The sequence below is a fragment of the Ovis canadensis genome, chromosome 5, assembly GCF_042477335.2.
Source record: "Ovis canadensis isolate MfBH-ARS-UI-01 breed Bighorn chromosome 5, ARS-UI_OviCan_v2, whole genome shotgun sequence".
NCBI classification, from domain to species: Eukaryota; Metazoa; Chordata; class Mammalia; order Artiodactyla; family Bovidae; genus Ovis; species Ovis canadensis.
Window position 1 is genome coordinate 108,827,862 of NC_091249.1, and position 17,843 is coordinate 108,845,704.

The 17,843-nt window shown below is 43.2% G+C and overlaps 1 protein-coding gene and 1 long non-coding RNA gene across 4 annotated transcripts in view; one reads left to right on the forward strand and one right to left on the reverse strand.

The window, feature by feature from the left end:
- Positions 1 to 2,862, reverse strand: part of ERAP1 (endoplasmic reticulum aminopeptidase 1) — a 38,879-nt gene extending 36,017 nt beyond the window's left edge. For 2 of the 3 annotated variants that reach the window (XR_011257381.1, XM_069592617.1), the window contains exon 1: positions 2,051 to 2,491. The gene's annotated coding sequence lies outside the window, so the exon portion shown is untranslated. Of the gene's footprint in view, positions 1 to 2,050; positions 2,492 to 2,681 lie in introns of those variants that run through there. The other variant, XM_069592618.1, reaches the window with a different exon arrangement.
- LOC138441528 (uncharacterized) lies at positions 940 to 16,585 on the forward strand. The gene is made up of 3 exons (XR_011257384.1): positions 940 to 1,021; positions 1,121 to 1,230; positions 15,058 to 16,585. It is a non-coding gene; the product is annotated as an uncharacterized lncRNA (long non-coding RNA).
- Positions 16,586 to 17,843: the final 1,258 nt, after the last annotated feature.

Sequence of the window (17,843 nt, forward strand, 5' to 3'; positions counted from 1 at the left end):
AGAAGGGGACGACAGAGAATGAGATGGCTGGATGGCATCACTGACTTGTACATGAGTTTGAGTAGACTCTGGGAGTTGGTGATTGACAAGGAGGCCTGGCGTGCTGCGATTCATGGGGTCACAAAGAGTAGGACACGACTAAGCGGTTGAACTGGAACTGGAGAAGTAGGGACTGAGGGACGGGATGTATCAGAATGGCTGCCAGGTTTCTAGAATGAACATCTGGATGGTGGTAGGTTTTCTTTATTGAAATGGAGAAGGCCGGAGGTGGAAAAATTTTTAAAGGGAGGAGAGGGAACCAAGACTTTATTTTTTAATATGTTTATTTGTGATGTCTATGAGATGTCCAAGGGGAAATATCAAGAAGGCAGTTAAATATACACAGACTGAGACATAAGGGCTTTAAAGGAATTTCCTGTTCTTGACTGTACTCCTTTAAGGTTTTAAGAAGTATCTTCCTTCGACATCTGATCTTACTAAATGTTCTTTGACAATCAATGGTGTGGATTAAAGTGCCGCAGTAACAGAGTTCCTAACTTTATTTCACAGACAGAAAGATTTCAAGATACTAACTGCCTTTGGTGATTCTGACTTCTCCCACTCACACAGGAAGTCAGGGCAACTGGTCCTGGACTGTCTCCTCCTTCCCTTTTTGGGACACCATGGAATGTCAAATCCATCATCAAGAGGTAACAAACAGGCCTTCTTCCAAAGGCTCTGAGCAATGAAATTAACAAGCACTGATGACAGCTAGTTACTGGTAGTAAATACTTCTAAAATGTTGATTCAGTTTTTTAACATATTAGAACTTTTCTATTTAGGCCCACCTGAAAATGTGCTGCCTATCAGTACCACTACAACTCCATGCAAAAAGAGACAAGCTGGCCAATTTTTCAGTTTTGTTTTTTTTTTTTTTAAGTCGTTGACTCCATCCTGATTGTGAGCAAACACTTCAGGGATTTAGTAGAAACCAGAGCACTTCTTTCTGAACCTGGCCTCACAAAGAACCTCCAAGAAAAAGGTAAGGAAGTGTCTGCATTTTCTCCTTCCTCCCAAAATTAACTTGCAGGCCCACCAGGCTAGTAAGACACCAAGAGGGAATTTTAACTTGCTCCAACAGGAGGGCCTTTAAACTCAGTAAACTCCAGGCTGAGCCACAGCGAAGGGAGGACAGACAACTATTGGCAAGAAGTGCAGAAGAAGGGACAGACTTGAATTGATCTGCTGCTGGTAAGTTGCTTCAGTCATTTCAGACTCTGTGTAACCCCACAGATGGCCTCCTACCAGGCTCCTCTGTCCCTGGGATTCTCCAGGCAAGAACACTGGAGTGGGTTGCCATTTCCTTCTCCAATGCATGAAAGTGAAAAGTGAAAGTGAAGTCCCTCAGTTGTGTCCAACTCTTAGCGACCTCATGGACTGCAGCCTACCAGGCTCCTCCGTCCATGGGATTTTCCAGGTAAGAGTACTAGAGTGGGGTGCCATTGCCTTCTCCACGCTTAACTGTCCTTGCGCCGACATCCCTGCGCCTGCAACTCGCCGAACTCAGGTTCGTTTTTCCAACTACTATCGGCCAGGTGCTCTCTTTGGCCAAACCCCAACGCTTCTCCCCCGCCATCCACCCACCACCTCACTTGGCCCTCCTCTGGAGTCCAGAAGGCGAGGCTGGCAGGAACCCAGCTTCAAGGAGAAGCGCAGAGGACGGTTCCTGCCTGCCTGCCGGGAACTGGCGGGGCTTAGGGGAGCTCTGCGCCCCTGGCCAGCCCCCAGTGCAGAAAGAGGCAAGGCCACTGTTGAACCTGAGCCAACCCCACCACCCTCCCCGCGGACACGATCCCCAGCCTCGCGACCCACCCCGCACCCCCCGGGCCCCACTTCGCTGCCGCACCCCCCCCCACCCCCCCCCACCCCCCCCCGCGCTGATTCCCTTCCTCCCCAGGTCCCTGGACCGCCACACCTCTCGGCACGGAAAGGATGCCCTGGCCTCGCTCTTCCCCCAAACACTCAGCCTCCCCCCACAGCGGGACGTACTGGGGTCTCTCTCACTCAGTACCTGGGGCTCGGGGACCACGCCGCTGTCGCCTACCCTGGCCGCCCCGGGACCGGGACCAAAAGTGAAAGCGAAAGTGAAGCCGGAGTGGCAAGCACAGGCGCGCGGGGCGCTGGGCCGAGCCCTGCAGGCGCAGGGGAGCCCCTGTCGAGGGGGTGGCTAGCTGGGGCAGGGGAAACCCGGCAGGACGAGCAGACCCCCATGTTCCCAGGACAGTTCCGTTCAGTCGCTCGGTCGTGTCCGACTCTTTGCCACCCCAGGGACCGCAGCAAGCTAGGCCTTCCTGTGCATCACCAATTCCGGGAGTTTACCCAAACTCATGTGCATAGAGTCGGTGATGCCATCCCAAGACAGGGACTCGCAAAACAATAAGGCGTACGGGGCAGAGGGAACCAGCGGGCAGAAGCACCCCTTTAGGGATGCAAATTATTTTCCCTGCATTTCTCTGGAGATCGGGGGGGGGGGGTCCCCCATAGATTAGCCTTTGGGGCAGCGGAGGTTTGGGGACATAAGGAGAGGGCTGGCACTCTTTGAGGGCACTTGGGTGGAGCCGAGCTCCCCTTTCCCCCCCGCCCCTGCCCCGCCTGAACCAGCTCACAGCGCCGTTGGACTCAAGGCATGTCCATCATCTCACCTCCGCAAATGAGCCGAGAGCTCCGGGCTCGCCTCAGAAGCAGGAACCCAGAACTGCTCTGCAAAATGCTGGCTTGTTCAGCGTTTCTTTGCAGAGACGTTGGGCTGCAGACGCGGAAGAGGAAGAAGAGAGAAACAGAGGCGCAGAACTACCCCACCCATACAAGCGGCCCTCGGACCCCGCGGAGACGCTCCACCCACATTATAAGTTTCTCCCTGGGCTTCCACGTGGCTCCGTGGTGAAGCGTCTGCCTGCTATTGCAGGAGACATGTGTGCAAGCCTTTATCTCAGAAGATCCCAGATGCCTCAGAGCAGCAGAGACTGTGCGCCCCAGCTACTGAGCCTGTGCTCTGGGCCCAAGAGCTGCAACTACGACCCCAGGCACCCCGGCTACTGAAGCCATTGCGCCCCAGAGCCCCGGCCTTGCTCTGCAGCAAAGGAAGTCTGTGCATTGCAACTAGACAGTAGGTCCCACTTGCTGCCACTGGAGGAAAGCTCATGCAAGAACGAACAGTCAACCCAGCCAGTAAAATAAATCTTAATAAAGAACTTACTAAAGTTCCGTAAAAATAAAGAACTCAGTAAAATTCCCCCTACTTTTTCAAATCGAATGACCATTTCTGTGCTCCCCTTGGAACATTAAGACTGGATGAAATGTCCCAAGAAGCCCACCTTTAAACAGTTGAGAGTAAATGGGGTAAGAGGCCAAGAAGACACAAATGTTCCTACTCACCAAATGCTGCCCTGGCCTCTCTCAGATCTTTTTCTCAGTAAATACAGGCTTTCTCTTCTCACTTCCTTCTCTGCTGCCTTGTCTTTGAAACCCTGGGGTTCTAAGTTACTCGAAGAGCATTTCTCAACTTCTTTTCCCCCTCAATCTTATGCCTCCTTTTAAAAAATACAATTTTTTTTCTTCTGCATAGTCTCTCCAGTCAAGGTTATTTTGTAATATAAAATTAATGCCCTGTCCCCGAGCCCAACCAGAGAGGGACCAAGAGAAGTATTTTCACTAAAATTCAACCATAAAACCAACTCTGGGATCAGGTAATTTCTGCCTGTTTCCCACGATCTCATTGTACTCATGGTTCCCAGGCCTCTGGGTGTCAGGGAATGATTCCAGTTTGCTCAGATGAGAGCTACTGGTCCAGTAAACTCTTGCATTTCTTTGTTTTCATATTTGTATTTTGGGACTTGGTGTTTCCCTTCAGTTTCTAATAAGCTTAGTTTCTTTGAAAAGATTTCTTGATGGTCAGAATGGAAGGAAGTGAAGGCACCAAACAGGTGGGAAAGAAAGTGAAAGTTGCTCAGTTGTGACAGACTCTTTGCGACCCCATGGACCATGGAATTCTCCAGGCCAGAATATTGGAGTGGGTAGCCTTTCCCTTCTGCAGGGGACCTTCCCAAGCCAGGGATCGAACCCAGGTCTCCTGCATTGCAGGCGGATTCTTTACCAGCTGAGCCACCTGGGAAGCCCAGAGGGTGCTCTAAATGACCAGTTAAGGCAGGGAGAGGGGAATTCTTTTACCCATACTGGGCAGAAGGGAACTGAAATGTCAGTAAGGAGAAAGCTGGCCACCAGACATCTTTCTCACAGCCGTTCCCTTGCCCAGACTTTAGACTCAGTTACAGTGCTAAGATTCCCTCTTCAGAATCCAAGGACACTACAAATAAAACAATTAAGACAAGGATTTGGCAGCATTCCCTTCCTGTTTCAAAGCTCCAGCAGGGATCTGTGGGATGCAGACCTTGGAGCGAGGACTTTAAACTTGAAGAATTCCCATTTGTAGAGTCCTTGAGATCAAAAGTTAGCAGCCACCAAGCTCAGAAATGGTCTTAGAGGGAAGTGGCCAGAAAGAAGGGGCATCTAGGTTTATTGATTACTTACCAACTGTTAGATATTGTGCTAAATGGATTTGTGTGTATGTATGTATAATTTAATCTTTTCAGCAATCATGTAATGTAGGTACTATGCTTTATAAATTTAGAAAAGTAAGAGAGATTGGCAACTTGCTAAAAAAAAAAAAAAAAAAAAAAACAACCAAAATTTGAACCCTAGGTGTGTCCATTTGAGTCCAAAGAACATGTTTTTTCCACTGACTCACACCCCTTCCTCAGCTAGCTGTTATGTACTCCCCACCGCTTCACCCTGCCACCGCTTCACTTGGCACTTCTAGCTTGGCTGTCTTCCAAGCAGCCCCTGGGAATTTCCCACCTTGAAAAACCTTCCTGGAGCCTCCCCATTTCCTCTGGTGGATATTCGGTTATGCTGCTCCACCTCCTGGTGGATATTCAGTATATACTGCTCTATACAGCAGTAGCTTAAGAATCCAAAGCTGTACTCCTCGCTCATGGTGCACCATCTGTAGGCAGGGTCCTCTGCCCTGCACAGCCAGCTGGAGGACCATCATCCTGTTGGTACATTCATCGGAAGCTTTTGGCCTTCTTGATCACCGTGGCAAGGAAGAGTAAGTCCAAAGAATTAGGCATCAGCTTTTCCCCACCTCATTGCTGACTAATATATATCCCTTCCACTCACATTTCATTGACCAGAACTAGCTACATGGTCTTCTGCAAATACAGGGCGAGGTTGGAAAACACTAATATTGTCCTCTACACAGTGTAACAGGGTCAGCGGAGTCTTACCTTTCAAAAATTCAGCGTCCTTAGTCTCAGACGGAGCCTGGGAGGAGGAGGAAGTCTGTCTCAGGCTTTAGCCACTGCAACACATACAACCATGGCTTCAGTTCAGTTCAGTTACTCAGTTGTGTCCGACTCTTTGGGACCCCATGGACTGCAGCACGCCAGGCCTCCCTGTCCACCATCAACTCCCAGAGTTTACTCAAACTCATGTCCATTTAGTCGGTGATGCCACCCAACCATCTCATCCTCTGTCGTCCTCTTCTCCTCCTGCCCTCAATCTTTCCCAGCATCAGGGTCTTTTCCAGTGAGTCAGCTCTTCACATCAGGTGGCCAGTGTATTGGCATTTCAGCATCAGTCCTTCCAATGAACATTCAGGACTGATTTCCTTTTGGATGGACTGGTTGGATCTCCTTGCAGTGGCTTATTGTTGATCAGTTCTCTTTTGCCAGCTTGGATTCCAGATGTTGATCAAGCAGTGTTCAGTTTTGCTCTGATTAATTGCATCAGTTCTGTCTTCATTCAGTTCAATTCAGTTCAGTCTCTCAGTTGTGTCCAACTCTTTGTGACCCCATGGACTGCAGCACGCCAGGCCTCTCTGTCTTCATTAGCTTTTGCAATTAATGTCAGCATTGGGTTCATTTCTTCTCTTTTGCTGCCAGAGTTGCTACCATTTGAACCTGTCACCACTTTCCTTTTCAATGTGAAACCTTACCCATAATCATGATGTCAAAAACTGACAGAGCTGTTCTGATGAAGAGGAACAAACCCGCCCGTTCAGTCCTTGCCAACTGGCTCTCAACTCCATTCCCACATCTACCCCCTCACTCACACTGTGAATGCTTAGGTACCTCCATAGGCTCCTATGACCCCAGAACTTAATTTTATAAACACCACCTTAAAAAAGAATAAAACAAACAAACAAGAGCAATGTCCCTCATTCTTGATATTCCTGATATCTTGATATTAACAAAGAGAATGATAGTTTTCTCCCCTACAGGCCAAATCACAAGCCAGGCCTACTCAACAAAATCTATACCATTGTACTGAAAATCAAAAAAAAAAAAAGGAAGAAAATATAGATGTCAAGTTAAAAGAAACACTGCTTCAAAGAAGGCCAGTGACCCCACAACAACTAATAAATCCCTCTAAAACATTGTGATTTGAAAGTATTTACATGTACTCTATCTCACTGAATCCTCAGAGTGTACCTGTATAGGTGGATTCTATTAAGAGTGAACAACAAGAATTCTCAATAAGTGATCAAAATTGCAGTCAGACTGCTAGGACTCGTGGAGAACTTTTTGGGTGACTTGAGGACTGATGACTTGTTTCCCATTCTCCCCACCCTAGACATCTATTTGACAAACTTCTGCCACCTAGAGTAATCTGAGTGTGCCCCTAGTTCCTGCAGCTTGACGGAACCCAGAGACCTCACCCTCTTCTGTCCCTCTTCAGTAAAGGACAGGCCGACCTCACCCCTCTCCAGCCGACAATCTGTATTCCTGCATGTTTTCCCTCTGTTCATTTCAACTAGGAAGTAAGTCATCATTAACACACGTTTTTAAGCTTTGCACTTCTTTCATTACTGTGAGGTTCAACATTACACTGAATATATGTTGATTAGATGTTTTACTTTTTATTTCCTATTTTGAGAATTATATGTTTATGTTTGTTGCCCATTTATCTACTAGAAAGTCATTACTTAGTTACATAAAAATTTTCTATGACACTCAAGAGAAATCCCTGAATTCTATTAAAAATGTAAAATATCACAATCAGTAAGGTTTGTTGTTTCAAAGCAATCCTGCAAGTATGTCTAAACGAATCATGTCAGTTTATTAAAATCCCAGACCTGTACCTGCTTTGTTAAGTTATTTGAGATGCTGGAGTTTGTTTACCAGATATTGTTAACTTGAACATTAAACAAATAGTGGTTCAGGAAACCTGATATTCAGGTTTGATCTTGTTTATGGCTCTTTCTGCCACAACAACTGAACATTTCATCCAAAAGAAAAAGAATACATGTGCTTCTCAGCCATGTAATTAAAAGACACTTTCTCCTTGGAAGAAAAGCTATGACAAACCTAGACAGCATATTAAGAAGCAGAGACATTACTTTGCCAACAAAAGTCTGTATAGTCAAAGCTATTGTTTTTCCAGTGGTCATGTATGGATGTGAGAGTTGAACCATAAAGAAGGCTGAGCATTGAAGAACTGATGCTTTTAAACTGTGGTGTTGGAGAAGAGTCTTGATAGTCCCTTGGACTGCAAGGAGATCAAACCAGTCTATCCTAAAGGAAATCAACCCTGAAAATTCATTAGAAGTACTGATGCTAAAGTTCCAATAACTTTGCCCACCTAACTCGAAGAGCTGACTCATCAGAAAAGACCCTGATGCTGGGAAAGAGTGAAGGCAGGAGGAGAAGAGGACGACAGAGGATGAGATGGTTGGATGGCATCACTGACTCAATGGACATGAGTTTGAGCAAGCTTCCAAAATGGTGGAGGACAGGGAAGCCTGCTGTGCCACAGTCCATGGGGTCACAAAGAGTCAGACAGGACTGAGTGACTGAACAACAACAGGTTCTTCTCAAGGGCACGTGGAGCATTCTCCAGGACTGATCACATTCTGGACGACATACTGAGCCTCAGTAATTTTTTAAAAAGTGAAATCATATCAAAAACCGTTTCCAACCACAATACTAAGAGATTAAAAATCACTACAAGAAAAAAACTAAAAAACACAAACATGTGGAGGTTAAACAATATTTTACTTAAAAAGCCAATGGATCACTGAAGAAAGCAAAAAGAACCTAGAAACAAATGAAAATGAAAGCATAAGCATGACGACCCAAAATTATGGAATGCAGCAAAAGCAGTCTGAAGAAGGAAGTTTATAGCGATACAACCTTAACTCAGAAAGCTAGAAATCTCTCAAATAAACAACCTATCCTTATACATAAAGCAGTTGGAGAAAGAAGAGCAAACAAAAGCCAAAGCCAGTGGAAGGAAAGAAATAAAGATCCGAGCAGAAATAAATGAAATGATGATAAAGAAAACCACAGAAAAGATCAATACAATTAAAAGCTGATTCTTTAAAAAGACATGCAAAATTGGTAAATGTTTAAGCAGACTCATCAAGGGGAAAAAAGGGGGGGAGAGGACTTAAATCAATAAAATTTTGAAGTGGAAAAGGAGAATTTATAGTGGACACCACAAAAATGTACAGGATCATACGAGACTACTACAAGCAACTATATGTCAATAAAATAGACAGCCTAGAAGAAATGGACAAATTCTTAAAAAGGTAGACTCTCCCAAGCATGAAGCAGAAGAACTAGAAAGTATAAACAGACCAATCACAGGTACTGAAATCAAAACTGTGATTTTAAAACTCCACAAAACAAAAGCCTGGGACCTAGCAGCTTCACAGGCGAATTCTATCAAACATTTGGAGAAGAGCTAATACCTATCCTTCTGAAACTATTCCCAAAAATTGCAGAGGAAGGAAAATTTCCCAGCTCACTTTATGAGACCACCATCACCCTGATATACCAAAACCAAACAAAGATACCACAGAAAAAGAAAGTTACAGGCCAATATTACTGATGAAAATATATGTAAAAATCCTCCACAAAATACAAGCAATCTGAAACCAGAAATACATTAAGGATCACACACCATGATCAAGTAGGACTTATCCCAGGAATGCAAGGATTTTTCAGTATCCACAAACCAATCAATGTGATACACCACATCAACAAACTGAAGAATAGAAACCATATGATCATCTCAACAGATGCAGAAAAAGCTTTTGACAAAATTGTACACCCACTTATGATCAAAGCTCTCCATAAAGTGGTCACAGAAGAATCTACCTCAACATAATAAAGGCCATGTATGACAAACCTATAGCTAACATCATACTCAACAGCAAAAAGCTGAAATCATTTTCTCTAAGATCAAGAATAAAACACAGATGTTCAACCTCACCTCTTTTATTCAGCATATCTTTCAAAGTCCTAGCCATGGCAATCAGAGAAGAAAAAGAAATAAAAGGAATTTAAGTTGGAAAAGAAGTAAAGCTGTCACTGTCTGCAGATGGCATGATACTGAGAGAGTCAGTTCCTAGGCAGGTTGATATGAAGTCCCGGGTCCCCAAGGAGGAGGAAGGGGTCTGGGGCTCTCAAAGGGGAGATAGGGGTCTAGAATTCTCAAGGAGGAGGAAAGGACAAATATCTCTTTTTTTCTCTTTTCTGTGTTCGTTAGTCTTAGTCACATAAAATGTTTTTTTTTTTTTTCCCTAAGCCTAGAACTGATGATTATACAACAAACAACTCAGTTTAAACTCTCTACTAAAAGATTATATAACAACATGTATCCTGCTTGAGGACAGTTTCTCCTTCCTGAAAACCTTCTGGCTAATCCTGTTATCTTAAAATGTAAATTATGGGAGTGGGTCTAGTAAGATCTTTACAACCTTGAGATATTCTTTCGATTTATTGCAATAACTAATTAAAAAATTATATGACTCCCTTGCTTAGACTAGAGAGGGGGGCACTCTCCATCCCCCTTCTGATGTCTACATCAGAAGTTTTCTCAGTCTCTTTTCACTTTACTAAAACTCTGCTATACAAAACCTCTTGAGTGATCAAGCCTGGTCCCTGGTCCTGAAGTTACATCTTCTTTGGAGATCACGATTCCGACACCATAAGCCATCAATGCTATGCATAGAAGATCCTGAAGATGCTACCAGAAAACTACTAGAGCTCAGCAATGCATTTGGTAAAGTTACAGGATACAAAATTAATATACAGAAATTGTTGTGTTTCTATAAACTAACAACAGAAGATCAGAAAGATAAATTAAGGGGAAAATCCCATTTACTATTGCATCAAAAAGAATAAAATACCTAGGAATAAAGCTACCTAAGGAAGCAAAAGGCCTGTAATCTGAAAAGTATAACTTGCTGGTGAAAGAAATAAAAAATGACACAGATAGGATATGCCATGTTCTTATGTTGGAAGAATCAATATTTTAAAAAATGAATATACTACCCAAGGCAATCTACAGATTCAATGCAATCTCTATCAAATTATCAATGACATTTTTCACAGAACTAGAATTAAAGAAATTGTAAAATTTGTAGGGAGACAAAAAAGACCCTGAATATCCAAAGTAATTTTAAGAAAAAACAGAGCTGGAAGAATGAGGCTCCCTAACTTTCAACTATACAAATCTATAGTCATCAAAACAATGTGATACTGGCACAAAAAAATAGAAATATATACCAAATGGAACAGGATTAAAAGCCCAGAAATAATCTACAATCAATTAATGCACCTATGGTCAACTCCTACATCTACAGTCAACTAATCTATAACAAAGGAGGCAAGAATATACAACAGAGAAAAGACAATGACTTCAATAAATGGTGCTGGGAAAACTGGGCAGATACATGTTTAAAAAAATGAAGCTAGAACATTCTTTAATGCCATACACAAAAATAAACTCAAAATGGATTGAAGATCTAAATGTAAGACCAGATACTATAAAACTCCTGGAGAAAAACATAGGCAGAACACTCTTTGATATAAATTGCAGCAACATCTTTTTGGGTACACATCCTAGAGTAACAGAAATGAAAACAAAAATATACAAAATGGGACCTAATTAAAGTCAAAAGCTTTTGCACAGCAAAGGAAACCATAAACCAAACCAAAAGACAACTTACAGAATGGGAGAAACTATTTGCAAACAAAGCAACTAAGCGACTGACAAGGGCTTAATCTCCAAAATTTACAAACACCTCATGCAGCTCAATATCAAAATAAATAAATAAATAAACAATCCAGTCAAAAAGAAATGGGCAGAACACCCAAAGAAACATTTCTCCAAGGAAGACATACAGATGGATGGCCAATAGGCACATGAAAAGATGCTCAACATCACTATTAGAGAAATGCAGGTCAAAACTACAATGAGGTACCACCTCACACCAGTCAGAATGGGCATCATCAAAGTCTATAAACAATAAATGCTGGAGAGGATGTGGAGAAAACAGAATTCTCCTACCCTGTTGGTGGGAATGTAAGTTGATACAGGCACTATGGAGAACATTATGGAGGATCCTTAAGAAACTAAGAGTGGAGCTACCATGGGACCCAGCAATCCCACTCCTTGGCCTATATCTGGAGTAAGCCATGGTTCGAAAGGATATATGTACCCTATGTTCATAGCACCACTGTTTACAATAGCCAAGACGTGGAAGGAACCTAAATGTCCATTGACAGATAAATGGATAAAGAAGATGTGGTACCTTTTTACAGTGGAATATTACTCAGCCATTAAAAAGAATGAAATAATGCCATTTGCAGCAACATGGATGGATCTGGAGATTATATCATACTAAGTGAAGTAAGTCAGAAAGACAATTATCATATGATATCTTTTATATGTGGAATCTTTAAAAAATGAACTCATTCACAAAACAGGAACAAATTCATGTTCACCAAAGAGTTGGACAAGACTTAGTGACTGGAAAACAACAAAAAGCTGAGAAAAACAAATGAGTTACCCAGGAGTGAGCATGTTCTTTGCGTATTCTGAAAGAAATAATAAAAATATTGGTTTGAAAACATAGGTTGTTGTTCAGGCATGTCCGACTCTGCAACCCCATAGACTGCAGCTACCCAGTCTTCCCTGTCCATCACCATCTCCCTGAGCTTGTTCAAACTCATGCCCATTGAGTCGGTGATGCCATCCAAGCATCTCATCCTCTGTTGTCCCCTTCTCTTCCTGCCTTCAATCTTTCCCAGCATCAGGGTCTTTTCCAATGAGTCAGTTCTTCCCATCAGGTGGCCAAAGTATTGGAGCTTCAGCTAATTTCCTTGACGTGATGGGAGTGGATGCCATATCTTAGTTTTTTGAATGTTGAGTTTTAAGCTTACTTCTTCATTCTCTTCTTTCACTTACATCAAAAGGCTCTTTGGTTCCTCTTCACTTTCTGTCATAAGGGTGGTATCATTTGCATATCTGAGATTATTGAGATTTCTCTGATCAATCTTGATTCCAACTTGTGCTTCATAGAGCCCGACATTTTTGCACAATGTACTCTGCATTTAAATTAAATAAGCAGGGTAACAATATGCAGCCTTGACATACTCCTTTCCCAATTTTCAACCAGTCTGTTGTTCCATGACCAGTTCTGTCGCTTCTTGACCTGCATACGGGTTTCTCAGGAGGCAGGTATCCCCATCTCTTTAAGAATTTTCCAGTTTGTTGTGATGCTCACAGTCAAGGCTTTAATATAGTCAATGAAGCAGAAGTAGATGTCAACTATATTTTCTAAAGAACCAGAGTATCATGCTACCAAACAGTTCTCATGTTCTCTCACATGAGAGAGGGGAGAGGAAAATGCCTATTTGCCACATTAATATTACTGTACACTGTACATCTAGGTATTTCTGTTATTGTAATCACAGGATATGACAGCCTATCCCATTGAGGCAAGAAGGATATGTAGCTCTGGGGAGTGATTGATGAGGGAATACTTGATCAGAAACTAAGGAAGGACCTTGACTCCAGAAACAAAAGATTTGATTCTTCATTTTGCTGAAAATGTGAATATCTCCCAAATAAGAAATGAGAAATTAATAGCAGGCTGAAAATGTTCACTGATGGAAAATGAGTCAGCTTCTATCAGAAGAACTTATTCCAAGCTCAGAAGAAAGATGACATCTGAGATTCTAACCACTAAAGAGATCAGAGCTCAATAAAATGATCTGAACAGTAAATGGATTTGATAAAGAAGGTGACCAAAGTTAGAAAGAGCTTATACAGGATAGGGAATGTATTAAAGGTCCAGGAATAACCCAAAGTCAAAGAGTCCGGGCAAGATCTGAGAAGGCCAGGGCAGCTGCAGAGCACTGCAGAGCTGAGTCACTTGGGTCCAGCACCAGAGATTCTGGTTGTTCAGTTGCTAATCTGCTTCAGCGGAAGGGCCACAAGGAGGGGAAGAGTCCAGCGATGAGTGGGTGGCTCAACCAAAGATGTCAAAATGAAACTCGAGTTAAATTAGTGAAAATACTGGGCTCTTCTGTTTCTGTAGCATTGTGTTGGATTTGTTTTCCCTCTCTGAGCTTCCCAGTCCTGGTGGTGGTTTGCTAAACTTTTACAGCATCTATATTAGCCTAGCCGTCCAACAGTCCCCTTTCTAAAGAGTGAAAACTGAAAAATCGTAATACAGTACAATTTTATATTACTCATTTAACCTTTGTAGTGCACTAGTAAATAAAATACCCAAACTACTGAAATTTCTTTTTTTTTCTTTATCCTTCCTTTCAACAGATATTAATTGATGCAGTGAGTAAAGAGAAGCAAAGAAATGCACCAGAATAATTTTAGGGTAGTTGTCTTAGCAAAAGATTCCTTACCTCCACCATGAGAAATTCTGATTCAACCGATCTTGGTTGATATATACATTAAATTCAAGGGAAAGTATAAACTTTCTCTGAGAGAAAAAAAAAAAAATTTTTTTTTTTCGTTTACACTGCTGCCCTGAGGACAAAGGGCATTCTCCATACCTTAGCTGGAAAAGTAGGAGGATTAGTGAACTCCTGAGGGCCAGACCTCAAAAGTTGGCAGCACCAGCTATTTGAGTTCTGGAACCTGGGAGGAACTACTGAAAATAATGCAGATAGAGGAAGAAAGAGGCGAACAGTGTCTGGAGTCTGCTATGGTTGTTGACAACTGTCTAGAGCGTTCCATCAAACTACCCTTTACCAATGAAGAATGGGAAAGCTTCAAGTTTGGAGATCAAAATATGTGCATTTAATGCTGGGAAAGGGCCAGAGAGGGCATTCTTTTTGTGGGTTTGGTTTCTGAATCCTCAGCTTGTGAAAGAGGCTGTACAGGGAAAAATTAATACATGTGAACTGTTTCAAGAGTTCGAATTTTAGGGAGAAAGATGGCCCCCAGATAGGAGGACTAAACCAGCAAGGAGACTTCTGAAAAACAAAGTGAACGCCTCCCTGATGGGGAGGGGTAGTGGGGGCCGGGAGGGGCAGAGGGCCAGCATAAAGCAGGCCCCCTCACTGGCAAAGTCAGAGCACAAGGGAGCCCTCTGCTGCTGGGCAGGGCCGGGGTGTAAAATGGAATGAGAAGGGTGCCCAGTGGATCTGGAGATGTGAATGGCAGATCTCAGCATAGGTATATTGAATAATGGAGTGTGTCCCTGGGAATCTAACTAACCACAGGTCAGTTAGGGACGGTGATCACCTTACAACTGACCAGTGCATTGAAATCAACAAACAATGCCAACCTCACTTCAGGCTTTGTATCCATGTAATTACAAAGATGAGAAAGAAAAATAAAATTGCCAAAAAGACCAGTGACATTTTAAAATCTAACCTCTATGCTGTATCAGTCAGGTTCAGTCACAGAGAACTGAATCTATTCAAGCTATTTAACCAGAAAAGGATTTATTACAGGCTATTACATAATCACTGGGAAGGCTTAAAACACACACACTGGAAGGAGCTTCCAGAACAAATCCCAAAGCCAGCATGTAGAACTTGGCCACCAACAAAGCTGCTTCCCTTGCCATGACCCAGCTATCTGCTATTCTGGGCAGCAATTACTATAGCTGCTGGCTCCTGAACTATGTCGGGGATGCTACAACTGTCCCAGCCAAACGAATAACTCAAGCTTTGCCTCTCTCCCCACTTAACTCAGTTCCAGATTCAAGTCTCCTACCAGTGCCCCTGTTTGGCCGAGCCTGATGGACATTCAGAACCTGGAGCAAGGGCCTCTGGGAGATGAAGTTTTTGCTTGCCAGACTCTGCAGTGGAGTAAGGAATCCTGAAAAGGGGCTGGATGAGGTATTGAGTGAACCAGATACAATCTAGACCCCCGACGTTAAACGGTGTTGAGACTGAACAAATGAAAAAGAAAGGAAACAACTATGAGGAAACCTCAGGGAATTTTGAGTGTTTTTATGAACAAAAACATAACTGGGAAATCAATGGTACATTTAGATTATGAGAGGCTTGGGGTACTTTGGAGTGGGATGAGTACTGCTGTAATGTAAGCATATTGTCAAGCAACAGGGTATGATGTGGTATCTCTGAAATGTCTCTAGGGCCTCATTTTTTTTCCCCTTTTGCCCATTCAGCACTGGCTCTTCCCCTCCTTCTGGGAAATACACAGTCATGTGGCTCAGTGTGAGTCTGGGATGATCAGAGCATCTGCATTCTCTAGCTAGAGTGATTGGTCCAATGACTGGCACGAGACTCAAGCCAGATCAATCAGAGGCCTTGCTCAGGCTTATTCTGGCTGAGCTCCAGGAGAAGCCTTGAGTGTCCTGCCCAACCATTCAGAATCCACATCCCAGTCCACGTCTGCTGGTCTCAAGTCAGCGTCACAGGCGCAGTCAATTTCTGAGGTGGCAAAAGCGAAACAATTTGAAGCTGCCTTCTACGATTTCATTAAGTATCTTAAAGGGGTTACTTAACATTCCAAAATGCATTTTTGTATATTCCATGGGAAAAGTGCGTACTCAAATGACGTTTGAGACTGAAGTCTTACGAAAATATGCTATCGTCTAAAAATTACTAGTTTTCCTTAAGCTGTTGATGAAAGCATAAACCATGAATAAGACCACATGAGGGTTTTTTTAGAGTGAGTCCTATAAAACTGTGACTATTCCAGAAAAAGAAATTTTCTTTCACTTGTCAAAAAAAAAAAAAAGACTCATATCCTTTGTGAACAGAAAATTCTGGTTAGTTGCCAGATCAAATGCTCTTTTTTCACTTTTTACCCTGTTAGTTTTTGTGCGGCATTTGATGTCATTTATAACCTCTCCCTTGTGTAACAGGAGGGAAAGAGGCAGGGCACAACTTTTGAAAGAATGACATAGCCCAAGGACGCAATGTAAACTGATTAGAATCACATGGGACCAAGATGGCGGACAAGACTAGACCTTAATCCTCAATCAACAAGTGAAAAGACACACCCAGAGGCGCCATGAGAGCCCTGTTAGATGACCAAGGAGTGGGCAGTGGCCCAAATTCTGGAAATCTCCACTCCTTCCCCAAAATAGTTGGAATAACCCTCCCACTCATTAGCATATGAAATTATCCAGCCTATAAAAACTAACCACTCCAAGTTTCATGACTGCATTCACCCTCTGCGATGACCCACACTCCATCTGTGGCGTGTGCGTCTCTCTCTGTACCTGAATAAATCCACGTCTTGCCTATCACTTTGTCTCTCACTGAATTCTTTCTGCGAGGAGACATCAAGAACCTGAGCTTCATTAGGTCCTGAAACCAGGTACTATGAGTTTTGTTGGGGTTTGAGTCCCAGCCACATGGGTACAAGTCCCAAGCAAGGTTTTGGCTTGGTACAAGTCCCAAGCACGTCTTGCCTATCACTTTGTCTCTCACTGAATTCTTTCTGCGAGGAGACATCAAGAACCTGAGCTTCATTAGGTCCTGAAACCAGGTACTATGAGTTTTGTTGGGGTTTGAGTCCCAGCCACATGGGTACAAGTCCCAAGCAAGGTTTTGGCTGGGTTCGAGTCCCAGCCATGTGGGGTTGAGTCCCAATCGGAGGTAATAGTTTCACTTGCAATCTCTTACCTGCCTTGGTTTTAGAGATACCACTCTTACATTAATAATTTCAAATGTATTTACTTACTTTGATTTCTCTCCTGAACCGTGTATCTCTATTAACACTACTTATTTTGGAAAGTTTTCAACAGACTCCAGAAGAAGCTGCCCTCATCCCTCACAAGCCCATAACCCGCTTCTATCTTCCCTTTTTGATTCTTGACCCCGTTGGTGAATCTATAAGAAAGGCAGGACTCATCATTCAGTCCCACGGACTTGAGGAAAACGCAAGACCAAGTAAAGGGCAAGGCACAGAGGGATTCCTTGTCTTTGACCAGCTACTGATGATCATGTCTTATACCTGGATGAGTGCCAAAGTCAAAGCAGGTAAAACAAGTGTCAGGTAGGTAGACCAGGAGAAGGAATCCAAAATGGCAGTGGCTACAAGACAAGGAAGAAAAACGCCCGCAAAAATAAAGCAAAAGAAGGTCCGAGGACCGGAGTGAGGACCTCAGGTAAAACAAACAACACTCCTGGCTGGCCCACTTTACATAGGACAGGCCCAGGGAGAGATAAACATATACATAGAGGAGCCAGAGCCAGCTCTCTCTCTCCTGTGCGCTGGGGCACTCTTCTCCTCGTGTCTTTAGATCAACGTGCCCTCATGCCTCAAAGATGGATTTTCCTGCTACCTTCTAAATAAAATAGAGCTGTAACACTGATTTGTCTAAGAGCTATAACACGGTCCGTTCAAGACCCGAGAGCTGTAACACGCCGAGGGGGCTTTACTGTCCGTCACTCCAAATCTTTGTTGTGACGAGACAAAGAATCGAGGAACATACACACGTCTAACCCAGGAGCTCCGTGGAAATTAGGAGATAAAACATACAGCTTACAAAGGAGATCTCA